We start from the raw sequence: 16782 nt of genomic DNA on the forward strand, positions 1-16782 counted from the left end.
ACCTAACCTAACCTAACTTTATCAATTTACAAACTTTTACGCTCTTACACGAACAGTTTACGATGTGTGATTTATCAATACGAACGCCCGCGCTCGCGTTCAAGTTTACGCCGAGTTCGCGCTGGGAGGTCAATCAATTTTTATGTTCGACGCTCGCGTTCCAGTGTCTAGCCAATGAAAACAGGTATCTAGGTCATATGACCACGCACACGACAAAACCATCCGAAGAAACAACATTGAATTGCTGAAACTGGAAACAAATAAAAATAACCTAACCTAACCAGCCGAATAAATGTAGTTTTCAGCGCGAACTTAACCTCGAACGTAAAGCGAATATTCCACACACTATTTACAAAGTTTCGAGCATTCTCAGGGTATGCTTAAGAGCCAAATTCCAAATTTGCGATCAATACTCCAAAGATGGAGTGTTTGTGAAGTTGACGTAACCAATTCGGTCACGTGACTATGACAGGACATATTGCGTCCAACCTCAACAACCAATCAGCAAATTTTTAGTAGCTAAGTATTTTTAAATCACACCTCGTATAATCGTTTCCATGAAACTTATAAAAAGAATCGTTGTGATATCACTTGTTAACAGAAAATCTATAAAAATCTTTGAATTATTCATAGTTTTCTAGATTACAATGGATTTTCCACAATTTTCTATTAAAAAAATTTTTGTTAAATAGAATTAGATACAATTTTTTCTATATTCCGTTATTTCTAATCCACAGGCGTAATTACTACAACTTTTTGTTTAAATATACGTCGCATAAATTTTTAGTACAGTTTCCATCCTGTATATATCAAAAATTTACATGAAGATACATCATTTCTCTATCAAATGTCATAAAATAGAAATCTCTTTACTTTATTATTTCTTAGACCTTTTAATATGCTCTTGATTTAAAGTATTTTCATTTTTCTTCAAAAAATTATAAAAGAAACTAATTTAAATTTAACATGTTAATATACATTTCAATTTGTAAAATTAATTTCAATAAAAACTTAGTTGATTTAGTATAATGTCAAATCTGACATTACTATCATAAAGTTTGACATTTGACATTAACGGTGAACGTACTCAAAACGTGTTGTCGAATTGTTTACAATTTTTAGGCATCAACCACGTAGGGTTATTAGCGAGTAATATTGAGGTCTGATACATTCGATCGTTAAATCTAGATTTTCCTACTTAGTTGCAGTCTTTCATTAAGTTTATAAGTTTCTTTGGGTCTTCTTGAAGTAGCTTCTCTTGTGGATATAGTAGTTGATCTATTTTTCGTTCGTTGTCATATTATTTTCTGATATTCGACGTGGATTAACCCAACTGTCAACCGATCAACTCGCTTCGACCGTCTTCGTGCATGATCGTCATGTGACGTACCGTGAGATTGATATTGATCTTAATGGAGAAAATATTGAAAACCGGTAACGCCATATCCAATTATCAATATTTATTTTTATTTATCTCAACACTGTGGTAGCAACCCTCGTAAAACACTTTGTCGAATCGATATTTTTAACAAATTTGACAGCGGAATCAATTTCGTGTCAATAAACCCGACATCTGTTAGGAAAAGGTAAATTCTATTCGTGGCAACTTTGAGTTGATTTGAGTCGAATGTAAAAAGGTCACGTTTCGAAACAGGCACGTCTTTAATGAAAATACGAAGAGATGCTATGTACATTTGGCTATATTCCAACGGATACACGTAATTTGGCACGTTCACATTCAACCACTTTCAGGATTGCGTTTAGAAAATTTAGTTTTAACTTAGAAGTCAGCGGGGTAACTAGTTGGAGGACTAGAGTTTTTTAAAATTTGTTATTGTGTGTTACCGTGAGTGATTTATATATTTGAAAGATTCATGGAATACGGGAAACGATCAAAGGTAAATTAATTTTCCTGTTTCAGTCATAATTCGGTTGGTTTTTGTAGTTTATTACCCTTTAGGGGTCGGCGATGACCTAATAACGATAATTTATTTTACAAGTCAAGTTCGAACCTCAAACGTCAGTTTAAACCACAGATATAAACTTTTTCACGTTTTATAGATGGCGTTTATCCTCTCGTAATTAGCGCACATTTTTGGGCTTCCTTTTTTCAATATGGAACGTACCTCATGTTCTATCATTTCAATATTCTATGATTCATAGAAATAGACCATAACTAAATTCAGCAAATCTGACAAATTCACCGCCGTGGAACGAGTAATTTATTTTTACGCTTTTACAAATTTCCTCTATCTATCCTATTTGTCTAATTCCAATTTTACATATTTCCGTTTTCCTTTTGACGTAACTAACCCTTGAAAATCACGAATTCGCCCCTATAACCAATTTCCTTGGCTTTTTAAAAGAATTGCCTGCTCTATCTACATCTGTATTCATTAGAATAACACTGAAAAGAAGAAGAAAAAGATATCGATCGACAATTTTGCGTTCTCACGAACGTTTACTGAATAAATATTAGAAGAAGACCGATCACCAATTATCTTCACAATCAATAATCGATATCTATTTTACGATGAAAAAAAAGGGCTGAAATTACCCGCAGATATTCTTTTGTCTCCTTCATGAACTCGATTTCAATGGGAAGCTGTGTAATCTTTTGTTTATGGAAATTTTAAGGGTTAAATTAAAGACGACAATATTTTATACCTCGCGACTATTTTTTCACTTATCCTCACGTAGTAGTATTGAAAAGAATCGATTTAATAATCGATTCTAATTATATAAGTTCACAAATTGAGTTAAAATAAGATAATAATGATACAGAAATTTATAATACAATTGATAATATACTTTTCATTGTTCTATGTATAGTATCATAACAGTATACTATGAAATTAATTAATGTTTAAGTTGATTTACCGCCATTGTTTTCGTAAAATGTCAAGTTACGCCGCCCAAGTCATAAAAATAATCGATTTGACATTAAGCTTTCTAACCTAGTTCATTGTATTCCATTAACACAACTCGTAATTTTAAATGAATTTTCAGAATATTATTCATAGTAACTGTTGATAAACGTTATTCTCCTATTTCAAAAAGTTAGTGACCTCTGTTCGTAAAATCATAACGTTCAAGAGAAATGGAAACAATATCCATGCATAATAACATGTAAAGAATTTCAACTAAACACCTGCAAAGGCGACGGGTTTAAAAATAAAACACTACGCATGATATTTTGAATCCCAGACAAGAACAAAGAAAAATAAAAAAAAGAATTCCAATGACCAGTGGGCACTGTAATTGTTGACATAATTACAATGCAAACTTTGCAGAAGTCTGGAGAACGATATATACAGTGTGTCCCCGGATAGGAAAACGACACTTGTCGTCGAATAGTCTTTTATGAGGTTTAGCCTTGTTTGACTCATTTCTAACATAATCATCGCATAGGTATGCCTTGGAAATTTTCCAACAAACCTATTTTCATGTCTTCAATACCCTTTTTATAATAAGAATCGTCGAAAAGTTTTACCGACATCACCTCTTCATTGTTGGAAAATCTTTGACCATTTTTTCAAGTCTACGAATAGAAAATAATCCGAGGGGACGTAATCTGGCGAATAGGGTGTATGAGGTAGCAATTCGATCTTCAAATCCTTAGTTTTGAACAACACTTTCTTCTTGGTCAAACACGGCCGTTTTTGCTTGATTTCTTCGCTCAAACGTTGTAATAAATTGGCATGATACTAGCAGCAACTACCACCATCTCTAGGTCAGGCCAAGTACTTCTGAAAATAGGTTATTGGGAAAATTTGTTGATTAACAACATCTAGTTCATATATCAAATTTCAAAATGCATCCACAACGTGGACTGGAGGCATAATTGAACCGTACTTTTATAAAAACGAGACTGGTCAAGCAGTGAATGTTATTAGTGATCTATATCGTGACGTAATACTGATGTGGCCAATGTGGGGTTTCAACAAGACGGTGCTACATGTCATACAGCGCATGAAACACTTCAATTACTGCACTAGACATTTCCAGGTCGTGTACAATCAAAATTGGCGTGTGATTTAACACCATTAGATTTATTTTTATGGGGTTAGGTCTACGTAAATAAACCCACGATCTAGAGTGCATTTTAGGAGAAGAATTCAACGTTGTATCAACGAAAACAGTTAATTATTTGGTTTAGGTCGCATACGTCTCCGATTTTCTTGATATTTTAGTATGTTGTGGAGAAAATTATGCTGATTAATTTAATACATACATAGAGGGCGCGGAAATTATTCCTTTACATACTTTTTCGAGGTTCAAAATTTAGGTAAGATAGGTTAGGTTAGGATAGGTTAGGTTATGTTAGGTTAGGTTAAGTTCATACTCAAAATATTGAGCGACTTTGGCGAGGTATACATGATATGGAAGAACTAGATCTCATTATCATCAGTATTTTGGGGAATTTCTAATTAAAAGTCGTTATTCATGATCAAATACAATTGAAGCATTTAATGAAGAAACGTCACGAATGTATCCAATAGGAATTGATGATTATTTGTACGTGTAATCAAATGATTATTGTTAGAAATTGATTTGCGACATTACATTAGTTGTAACTAATTATAATTAATGTTGGAGACGACTAAATTTTCTGGGAAGCACTATTTAGTTCAAAAATTTTGGGACACCCTTTATTTATGACAAAAACGTTACAATAATTTCCATATACGCGGTAAGTGAAATCAATTTTTGATGTCTTCTCATATTAACTTATTAGATTCGTCCAAAAACCTAATTTATAGTTCGAACGGAAATTTTAAACTTGATGTTTACTTTTTAGAAATGAATCGCTTAGGGGTTCGTCCGACAAATCTTACATAATCCCCAAGTTCCGTCTTTTAAGACGAGTAGTCACTTAAAAATTATGAGGGCCACGTGTCTTTACATATATATCTCTATATATTTTGCAACAGAAATCCTCCCAAGCCCTCATGCGACTTAGGTGGTCTCCAATCTGCATTTCCGAATTGAAATTTTATATCGTTTACATATATACAGGGTGTGTTCGGCAGAAACTAACTTGTGGATCGGCGAAAAGTTAAAAAAGATTTCAAACTTCAACTTTGCGTTGCGTTTAAAAAAAAAGTAAAAGTTATAGGAAGCTCCTGATTTTTTTAAATTATCGCTAGAGTGTAGGCTTTCGAACGGTATGTAATTTGTTTCGATATCTTTTTCCTAACCGGAGTTGTGATTTTTTTTACGCAGTTGGACCATTTCGGCGCTAATTCGAACAAAATTTAAATTAAATTATGATTTTAACTGATTTTAATAATAAATAATTCGATTTTTGATACGGTTGTTCCGTTATTTTGATCCTTGTATTGATTTTAGAAAAAATCTGTAACTTTAAATGAAGTCGAAACGGTCCAACTGCGTAAAAAAAATCATAACTCCGGTTAGGAAAAAGATATCGAAACAAATTACATACCGTTCGAAAGCCTACACTCTAGTGATAATTAAAAAAAATCACCAGCTTCCTATCACCTCTATTTTTTTTTTTTAAACGCAACGCAAAGTTGAAGTTTAAAATCTTTTTTAACTTTTCTTTGGAGTTCGCCGGTTCACAAGTTAGTTACTAGCGATAATTCGTGACAAAAATTAATTTTTATTGGCAGTGTCATTCACCAAGATTCTAATAAAGAAAAAAAATTGGGTCTAGCTATAAAAATGAAAAAATCAGAGGTACGAAAGTGACAAAATTTCTAAAAAACAACAAAAAACTTTTTTAAGACCTGGATTTTTGTTATTCGTGTTCAACGATCTGTCGAACACCCTGTATAGAGTCTATTAAATTTATTTATCAATGTTATTCTTCAAAATTTCCCGATGTACGTTTTTTATACGTAAATTTTTGATACTACTATTTAGAACGATTTTAATCGGCTTCTTTCAATTTATTTTTATAGAAAAAAGTCATGAAATTAAAAAACCCGAATCTCATTTACTCATCAAAAGCTACCCTGTACTCCTGACTTAGTATATTTGAAGTAATAATTCTGAATAGTCGTTTTTCCCTCCCTTGTTATGGACTTTCAGATTTCTCTGTTGTGTTTTGTTTCATCAGCTTTTCTTTACATTTTTCCAATCTTCTCAAGCAAAAATAAAGTCCTCATCTTTTTTCGAACGAAAATTATGTGTTTTTCCCACTAATTTGCCTTCCTAACAAGACGTACTTCGGTCATCCTCTTCTTCAAAAAATACAGACAAGAATCCTCGTCTTGGCAGGACTTGAGTCACCCCGCCACGTTTTTTTTTGCTCAGTTGTTCAATATCCGTAGTACCATCGTCCTTTAATCAGCTTCTCCATGTACTCGGATAGTTTTTTCCCTTTCATCCATCTTGTCGTGTTTGCTGGCTATTTTATCTGCCGGAAGATCTGATAGAACTGTACCAGTGATGGTTTGAACGGCTGGTGCACGAGAACCGCGTAACCTTTCGAATAGGAAAGGAAAAATATACAAAAAAAAGGAAATGAAAGTTTCAGTTTAGTCAATTTCAAGTTACTCGTATAGTAAATTCTAATCCAAAACGTATGTGTGTCACATAAACAATAATATGAAAATAGTTGTAAATAAACTGGGTCAATCAGCAATTTTTTCGTTTTCGTAAAAGAATGATTAATATTATTATTATTACTAATACGTTTGATGTGACTAAGAATCGTCCAAGAAAATATAATAAATTATAAAAAAAAAATAAAAACACGTATCAGCGTTATCGTTAAATACTACAAATTCGTTGAAATTTACGATTTTCGTAAGCGTTTTAGGTTGGATAAATAAAAATTTGATCTCAATTGATATACGATATATCTTTTAATACTGTTTCGTGACTTCTACGAGGGTGGTCCCAGAAATACCTGATCCAACAAAGAAAACACAAAAAAAACGGAAAAAAATGTACGTTGCCGAGTTCACCCCTTCATTGTTGGAAAATCCCCGACCACTGAACCATTTCTTCAAATCTGGAAACAGAAAACAATCCGAGGGAGCTAAATCTGGCGAATAGGTTGCATGAAGTACCAATTCAAACTTTAATTCGTTAATTTTGGCCATTGCAATAACGGATGTTTAAGCTGGTGCATTGTCTAGACGACACAACAATTTTTTCTTAACCAATCGAAAGAATATTGGCCAATATCGACTTTTGAAATCTTGAACTTGAGAAAACGAAAATGGCTATCAACAATTTTGGCCGATACCCCTGGATTGCGGTAAATTGCAACCTGATATCAACAAACTATCTTTCACCTCAAGTTTTTATCTTTAAATCTATTGAGTGTATTGGATAAATAATATTTTTTTTGAATATTATAATACGGTGGTTTTATTCAAGCAATTACCGCCATCTCTAGATCAAGCTAAGTACTTCTGGATCCTCGCAGTCGGTTAAATAATAATAATAGTTGCTACGCCTTTTCGGAAACTATGATTTCTACTCATCTAAACCATCGGAAATGTCCTGGCAGAGAGATCAAAATCTGGTTTAAGATCCACAATCAACCGATAGATGATCTACCTGACTTTACTAAGAGTAACTTTGCAAATCACTCCATTTCTACATTCTTTTCCCTTCTTTTCTCCATGCAATTATAGAAGGAACATTCTTCATCCTTTTTGTACTACGCTTTTCCACAATATGTCAAGTTTTTCAAGTCACACCACCGAAAACCGCCAGTTGAAGATATCGCTTTAATCGAAACTGAATTTGGTCAGATGGATGTTGCTAGACAATTGGATATGACCTGCGTAGCACTTCGAAGAGTGTGCCTGCATTATGAGGAGACTGGATCCTTCCATAGGCGACCTGGAACGGGCTGGAGGCGATTCACAGCCGCTCGTGATGACCTCTTTGTTAAAAACTTACTCTAACTTGCCTGCGTTTTGCCTGTTCTCAGATTAGATCAGAATATGCCTTCATGGTAGCTGGCGAAGACGAAGAAAGTGATTTACAGATTGCTGCTTTGGATAGCAATTTCTATGGAGGATATCGAGGAGATTTTAGCAAGGCAACCCTCGTTTTATTTACTACCCGATTGATTAAATTAGTTTACAAATGTTTTGTATAATATTCGACGTTAAACTTGGCGAAACTCTCGAAAAACTGAATAAGGAAAATGTTTATATTAGGAGGGAAATTTCGAATTTACATTTTAGCTTATAAACAACCCCCCCGCGACATTAACTTAAGTTCAATTTGGTATCACGACCACTAATAAATCAGATTATGCAGAACAATAACACCAAAATAGGGATACGCTTTTAGTGAAATAGCACAACGATTCAACAGTCTTTTAGCAAATAAATCAACAACTTATAGTCATTATTTAGATTGCCGATATTATCGAATTTATTAGGACCTTGAAAATAATTCACAACAACTACTTTATACTAATAAAACGTAAGCAATTCGTTTAAAAGTGTCTACAAATAATTGTTTGTTATTTAGAACAAAAATGCGGCTCGAAGGACCAATGTAATCAGTGATTTTTTAAAAGCTACAGGATTTGATTGTGAAAAAATCGATGAAATCTTCATTGGAGTCGATGGAACGAATGTTTGAGGATGATTTCATGCAAATGTTGGCTCCGCGGCTCCGCTTTAGATAGCCCATGCGCAAGGTCCAATTTTGAAACAACATATCGGCCGGTACTTCACGAATAAACGCTTTAATATTGACTTCCAGAGCGTCAATCGTTGCTGGTTTATCCCTGTAGACTTTATCCTTAACATAGCCTCACTAAAAATTGTTCAAAAGCGTTAAATCACACGATCTGGGCGGGCAATTCACGGGCCCCAAACCGTTCACCGAAGGCGGCTCTCAATTTGGTCATTGTTTCGAGTACCATTTGGTATGTGGCACCGTCTTGTTGAAACCATATGTCAGGCATGTCCAATTCATCCATTTTGAGCAAAAAAAAAATCGTCAATCATCACACGGTAGCGCTCGCCATTTACAGTAACGTTCCGACCATCGTCGCTTTTGAAGCAGCCCATAATCCACATCAAACAGTCACTTTTTCGGGATACATTGGTAGCTCTTGCAATGCTTCCGGCTGGTTTTCACTCCAGATGCGGCAATTTTGCTTGTTGACGTATCCATTCAACCAGAAATGAGCTTCGTCGCTGAACACAAAAAGTGGATCTCCCTCCAACTTTGCCGGCGCCCATTCACCAAATGTTAGACGCTGTGGGAGATCGTGGGGCTTCTATTCTTGCACCAGCCGTATCTTATAAGGTTTTATACCCAAATCCTTTCGCAAAATTTCCCACGTAGTGGAGTAACAGAGGCCCAGTTGCTGCGAACGGCGGCGAATCGATATTTCTTCGATCCTCACTGTATATTTGCTTGTTAGTGGCTTAATGTCCAATAGTTTAAACTGGGCTCGAAATTTAGTCACAAGCTTTCCTCAGTAAGCCGACCAAACTGCCCATAAATTGTAAGAAGAGTTTGACAATGACACAAGACACGATTCACGCGTCATCTGTCAATAACAGTGTTGCCAAAAAGATACCGGCCAAAAAATCACTCGTTAGATCATATATTTGATGCAAATTTCATATTATATTGATCGTAATCACCTTTTCATTCTATTCGATGCAAAATTTATGTTGATAAAATTGTTTTATCTGACGATTCTTTTAGAAAACAATATTTATAGTTTGTTATTGAGTTTTGACTGATGCGAAGAATCATAAATCTACTTATACAACTACTACTTCCCTGACGGGAACCAACGCAGTAGTTAAGCGATTCCATATGTCCCTTAGACACTTGAAATTCCATTAACATATCAAATTACCTTTATTTTTGTATTGATGCGACTTGGATTAGTATTTAAGAGATCACAAACACGCATAGAGTGTTCTTAATAGCCTTGACATCCAACGAAACCATTTTATTTATTTAAGTTAATTAATTCACGTAAACTACTCATTTGTTTGACAACTTGACAAAACTAGAATATCGCAAAGCAAGGAAAGAAAGCAGACATAGTATAAAACAACACGAAGTTTATATTATATACAGTGTGTCTCGCATAAAAGCCGATACAGGGCGTAGGCGTATAGTAGAGCCCAAAATATGACGGTTTAAGCAAATGGGGGCCAAATATATGTTAAATGCATTAAGTAACGTTAAATAGAAAGCGATCGAGCCGTTCTGAAAAGTAATGGGGTTAATCTAACCTTAAAATTTCTTAGAATCGAATATTACAAAGCGGTAGCAATAAAATAAAAGCAGCGTAGATCTAGACGTTGAAGAACTGCTCACTATTCAAAACGTTTCTTTCGTCTGGGTTTGTGTAGGCGTCTTGGTTTTTCCTAAAACGTGTACCAATGTACGTCTACTTTTGAATTAATCTACCCAACAGACGCGGAAACGATACAAGTAAGTTCTGAAACATTCATATTCAGAAAGTGCCGGTTTTAGATAGAAATTCATTGATTCTCACGAATATTCTCGACCAGTTGTTTATGTTTTCCCATCGCTGTTGCCATTTAACGGTGTTCGAAGCCGAAGTTTTGTCGATTCCCGATCTGTAACAAGAAATCTATAGACGGGCAGTTGGCAAGTACTGCCTACTGCGCCAGTTAAGATAGTGCTGTATGCATTGGTACCTTTTTGCATGTAGATTGCAGATGGGTTCTTGCCACCTCCATGGTTTCTGTCCGGGATGGAGCTGCATAGGAGATGGTTGAGTAACCTGCTACGTTTTGGAAGCGCGCGAATAAACTTTGATGTGAGAAATTATTCTCGAGTAAAAATCTTTTTGAAAAAATATTTATTTGCGGTAATTCCGATGATGAATTATTGCTACCCCCTGTAACTCACGTAAACCCTGACCGATTGTGTGCAGAGTCAATTAGAACAAAAGAAAAGCGATGCTGGTTTTTACTTTATGTATTGCGCGTTTCACTCATCATTACGTTCATTATTTTAGGCCACGTGACTCTTTTTAAAGTCGTCCGACAAACATCGCATCCGGTCTATATACTACTATAGTAATTGGGCGAGAGAAAAAGGGATTTTTTTGAGATTTCTTTCCATCGAGGGTCGTTAAATAAAAGTTGTTGATTCTTGATACATATCGTTTGCAACATCAAGTTAACGTTTAGCCAAATGGGAAATACTGGCGGTTTAAAGAGTTATTAGATTGATAAAATTTGATTTTTTATTCAATATACAAGGGCGATTCAAGAGTTATAGTTGTAACACAATATTTTGATACCAGTTTTATAGCACGATCACTCTTTAGTCTTAAAATATCCTTCGGTTTTGGCGATAACTTCTTATTTTTAAATATCTAATAATTCGTGTGACTGACACACAGATGGCGCTGCCATTGTCAAATCCGTATGACGTTTATGAAGTACCAACTTTCGAAAGACTATGTGTCAAATTTCATGACATTTCGATTAGTCAGTCATTTAAGTGAAGCTACTTTTGTTATTTTCAAAACAATTGCTTGTTGAAGAAAAAAAATTCTGTGCAAGCTAAGCTATGGCTTAAAAAGTGTCATCCGGACTCTGTTTCATCGAAAAGAATAATTTGTTATTGGTTACTACTGGATTTTCGCTGATCTCAAAAAAAAAAATGATCGCCGGTAAGAAATTCAGCTCGAATGAAGAGGTAATTGCTGAAACTGAAGCCTATTTTTCCAAATCTTGAGGTCTGAGAATAGGAAAAAGTCGCTGGGGTCTAAATCTGAATGATACAGTTGATGTGGAAGCAATTAGGAGCCGAATTGGTACAAATTTTGCTATTTTTTTCCATGATTTGTAACCCAGCATTTTTTCTTTTACAAATGGGGCTGTTTTCAATCAAGATACAAATCCTGAGGTCTGAGAATAGGAAAAAGTCGCTATGGTCCAAATCTGAATAATACGGTTGATGTGGAAGCAATTAGGAGCCGAATTGGTACAAATTTTGCTATTTTTTTCCATGATTTGTAACCCAGCGTTTTTTCTTTTACAAATGGGGCCTATTTTTAATCAAGATACAAATCCTGAGGTCTGAGAATAGGAAAAAGTCGCTATGGTCCAAATCTGAATAATACGGTTGATGTGGAAGCAATTAGGAGCCGAATTGGTACAAATTTTGCTATTTTTTTCCATGATTTGTAACCCAGCGTTTTTTCTTTTACAAATGGGGCCTATTTTTAATCAAGATACAAATCCTGAGGTCTTAGAATAGGAAAAAGTCGCTATGGTCCAAATCTGAATGATACGGATGATGTGGAAGCAATTAGGAGCCGAATTGGTACAAATTTTGCTATTTTTTTCCATGATTTGTAACCCAGCGTTTTTTCTTTTACAAATGGGGCCTATTTTTAATCAAGATACAAATCCTGAGGTCTGAGAATAGAAAAAAGTCGCTATGGTCCAAATCTGAATAATACGGATGATGTGGAAGCAATTGGGAGCCGAATTGGTACAAATTTTGCTATTTTTTTCCATGATTTGTAACCCAGCGTTTTTTCTTTTACAAATGGGGCCTATTTTTAATCAAGATACAAATCCTGAGGTCTGAGAATAGGAAAAAGTCGCTATGGTCCAAATCTGAATAATACGGTTGATGTGGAAGCAATTAGGAGCCGAATTGGTACAAATTTTGCTATTTTTTTCCATGATTTGTAACCCAGCGTTTTTTCTTTTACAAATGGGGCTGTTTTTAATCAAGATACAAATCCTGAGGTCTGAGAATAGGAAAAAGTCGCTATGGTCCAAATCTGAATAATACGGTTGATGTGGAAGCAATTAGGAGCCGAATTGGTACAAATTTTGCTATTTTTTTCCATGATTTGTAACCCAGCGTTTTTTCTTTGACAAATGGGGCCATTTTTCCACGAATGCGTCTTCCAAAGGCTCTAATAACACTAAGTAATAGTCGATGTTATTGGTTTTTTCCTTTGGCAGTTGACTTTTGCATTTTCCACTGTTCTCACCGTCCACTCCACTTTATTGACTATAGATTGGACTCCATTGTGACATGATATAGCCAAGTTACATCCATTGTCATATATAGACGCAAAAAAACGAGTTGAACATACACTACCAGATCTAAAGCCGGTTGAAGACATCAAGTTGGATCAGTTCCTAGATACCCCATACCAGTTAGGAGCAAAGTACGGCCCGCAGGCCAATTTTGACCCTCAGGTCAGTCTAATCCAGAACGCGACAGGGTTTTGAATAAACCTCGCAAAAACACAGGAGGAATCTACAAGAAATTCAACACCATGAAGAAGACAGTTTCCCAGGCTCCTGCGGTCTCATCATCACCATCGATTCAACTCCCTGTGGCCTCGTGAATTGAAACTATTATATTATTATCAACAAATTTTTATTTTTAAAAACAGACTTCGACGTCGTCATAGGATAATTCAAACAAATTTTTTCACAAACCGGTATAATTTGAATCAGGATAAATGGATTTCTCGCACAGTATTTATTGCTTCATAGTTATTGTGGGGTTTGAGTGAATTCTTTGGTTCTTATTAGACTTTATAGAAACATCCACTTCTAATTAAAAAACTTGCTCCACTCCACTGACGTATTGGGTCGTAAATTAGTCTAGCCATCGACTATAAATATTTCTTTTTCTCCAATTTTATTGTTATTGTGTTTTTTTTTCCAAACAACAGTTCTTTGTTCTTATTTTCAGTGTTGGGTTTATTGAAATATGAAATGCCTTTCAATTTTCAGGATTTATTAACTTTAGAACGTTTGCCTTAATGTTTGTCGTGTCATGTATCGGGTGTTGGGTGAACTTTATTCGATTCGACTCGGAACTGTATCGATAATTACGTAGTAACTAAAAATGAAATTGATTCACGTTGAAACAAAAGTTTCTGTTTATTTATTACGAAGAAAACTGAGAAAAAACACTTTTTTGGGTCTCTCATAATAGATGTTTTAATTCCCGAAGAAGTCTTGAAGAAAACGCGCTTTCTATTTGTCACTCATACTTCATGTGTCAGTTAAAACGTCAAAAATTTTCAAAAACTCTCCGACAACGTTTTTGAATGAGTTCCAAGCAGCTTTTCCATTGACAAATAAGAAGCTTTCAAACTGAGGATCTTTTAAGATTTCTGTGGGTCAATATCAGCACTTTTTACTTTTTCAATGCTATATTTCAGCATTTTTTACTATTCCAATGCTATATTTCAGCACTTTTTACTCTTTCAATGCTATATTTCAGCACTTTTCACTTTTTCAATGCTATATTTCAGCACTTTTTACTCTTTCAATGCTATATTTTAGCACTTTTTACTTTTTCAATGGTATATTTCAGCACTTTTTACTATTCCAATGCTATATTTCAGCACTTTTCACTTTTTCAATGCGATATTTCAGCACTTTTTTACTTTTCACGCTATATTTCAGCATTTTTTACTCTTTCAATGCTATATTTCAGCACTTTTTACTTTTTCAATGCTTTATTTCAGCTCTTTTTACTCTTTCAATGCTATATTTCAGCACTTTTTACTTTTTCAATGCTATATTTCAGCACTTTTTACTTTTTCAATGCTATATTTCAGCACTTTTTACTCTTTCAATGCTATATTTCAGCACTTTTTACTTTTTCAATGCTTTATTTCAGCTCTTTTTACTCTTTCAATGCTATATTTCAGCACTTTTTACTTTTTCAATGCTATATTTCAGCACTTTTTACTTTTTCAATGCTATATTTCAGCACTTTTTACTCTTTCAATGCTATATTTCAGCACTTTTTACTCTTTCAATGCTATATTTCAGCAATTTTTACTCTTTCAATGCTATAGTTCAGCACTTTTTACTTTTTCAATGCTATATTTCAGCACTTTTTACTCTTTCAATGCTATATTTCAGCAATTTTTACTCTTTCAATGCTATATTTCAGCACTTTTTACTCTTTCAATGCTATATTTCAGCACTTTTTACTCTTTCAATGCTATATTTCAGCACTTTTTACTCTTTCAATGCTATATTTCAGCACTTTTTACTCTTTCAATGCTATATTTCAGCACTTTTTACTTTTTCAATGCTATATTTCAGCACTTTTTACTTTTTCAATGCTATATTTCAGCACTTTTTACTCTTTCAATGCTATATTTCAGCACTTTTTACTTTTTCAATGCTATATTTCAGCACTTTTTACTCTTTCAATGCTATATTTCAGCACTTTTTACTCTTTCAATGCTATATTTCAGCACTTTTTACTCTTTCAATGCTATATTTCAGCACTTTTTACTCTTTCAATGCTATAGTTCAGCACTTTTTACTTTTTCAATGCTATATTTCAGCACTTTTTACTTTTTCAATGCTATATTTCAGCAATTTTTACTCTTTCAATGCTATATTTCAGCACTTTTTACTCTTTCAATGCTATATTTCAGCACTTTTTACTCTTTCAATGCTATATTTCAGCACTTTTTACTCTTTCAATGCTATATTTCAGCACTTTTTACTTTTTCAATGCTATATTTCAGCACTTTTTACTTTTTCAATGCTATATTTCAGCACTTTTTACTCTTTCAATGCTATATTTCAGCACTTTTTACTTTTTCAATGCTTTATTTCAGCTCTTTTTACTCTTTCAATGCTATATTTCAGCACTTTTTACTTTTTCAATGCTATATTTCAGCACTTTTTACTTTTTCAATGCTATATTTCAGCACTTTTTACTCTTTCAATGCTATATTTCAGCACTTTTTACTCTTTCAATGCTATATTTCAGCAATTTTTACTCTTTCAATGCTATAGTTCAGCACTTTTTACTTTTTCAATGCTATATTTCAGCACTTTTTACTCTTTCAATGCTATATTTCAGCAATTTTTACTCTTTCAATGCTATATTTCAGCACTTTTTACTCTTTCAATGCTATATTTCAGCACTTTTTACTCTTTCAATGCTATATTTCAGCACTTTTTACTTTTTCAATGCTATATTTCAGCACTTTTTACTTTTTCAATGCTATATTTCAGCACTTTTTACTCTTTCAATGCTATATTTCAGCAATTTTTACTCTTTCAATGCTATATTTCAGCACTTTTTACTTTTTCAATGCTATATTTCAGCACTTTTTACTTTTTCAATGCTATATTTCAGCACTTTTCACTTTTTTAATGCTATATTTCAGCACTTTTTATTTTTTTAATGCTATATTTTAGCACTAATTTTGATTAGCGCCTCATAGAGTTTTTCAGTCCCAATTTAATATGGAAAGGTGATAGAATTTTTTGTATCTATTTGTTATTGTGTCATGTTTTGTCTTTCCTCATATATTTGTCCTTTTCCACTTGATTTTCACTCTATTTTTCATTTTTTTTTTGAATATTTTTAGCTGCTCGAAAGGATCTTTCTATATAATCATCTGAAGTGATCTTTTTTTGATAATTTCTGCTTCTTTTTCGTTCTTTGGTTACTAATTTGGTTACTAACAGTTTTTCGTATTTTTGTTCTTTTCCACCTGATATTCGGTATAATTTCCACGTTTTTGCTTTTTTCGAAACAGAATTCAAAGATATTTCTCTACACCCACCGTTTATCTTTATATATGTTTTTTTCATCATTCTTTGTTAATAATATAGACAGTTACCCCCGAATATTTGCAGTTCCTCGTATATTTGTCATGGATTTATTAACCATTGGACACGAACCGCCCCTGACCTTCAGATAGTAGTGTAGAATATAAGTTCTGTTTCCGCAACTTTAAAGACCTACAACTCAGGAACGAGGGGTCGTATAAGAAATTTTGTTACGCCACAGCATTTTAACATC

At 33.9% G+C, this 16782-nt stretch overlaps 1 protein-coding gene across 2 annotated transcripts in view; it reads left to right on the forward strand.

Annotated features, from left to right (window-relative positions):
* The window catches only part of LOC130894714 (single-minded homolog 2), a 49754-nt gene that overhangs the window by 963 nt on the left and 32009 nt on the right, over window positions 1-16782 (forward strand). Inside the window, exon 1 of one of the 2 annotated variants that reach the window (XM_057801674.1) lies at window positions 1804-1898. The exons of the other annotated variant lie outside the window; for it this stretch is intronic. The gene's annotated coding sequence lies outside the window, so the exon portion shown is untranslated. Of the gene's footprint in view, window positions 1-1803; window positions 1899-16782 lie in introns of those variants that run through there. 2 annotated transcript variants of the gene reach the window in all.

Source organism: Diorhabda carinulata, chromosome 6 (assembly GCF_026250575.1).
Source record: "Diorhabda carinulata isolate Delta chromosome 6, icDioCari1.1, whole genome shotgun sequence".
NCBI classification, from domain to species: domain Eukaryota; kingdom Metazoa; phylum Arthropoda; class Insecta; order Coleoptera; family Chrysomelidae; genus Diorhabda; species Diorhabda carinulata.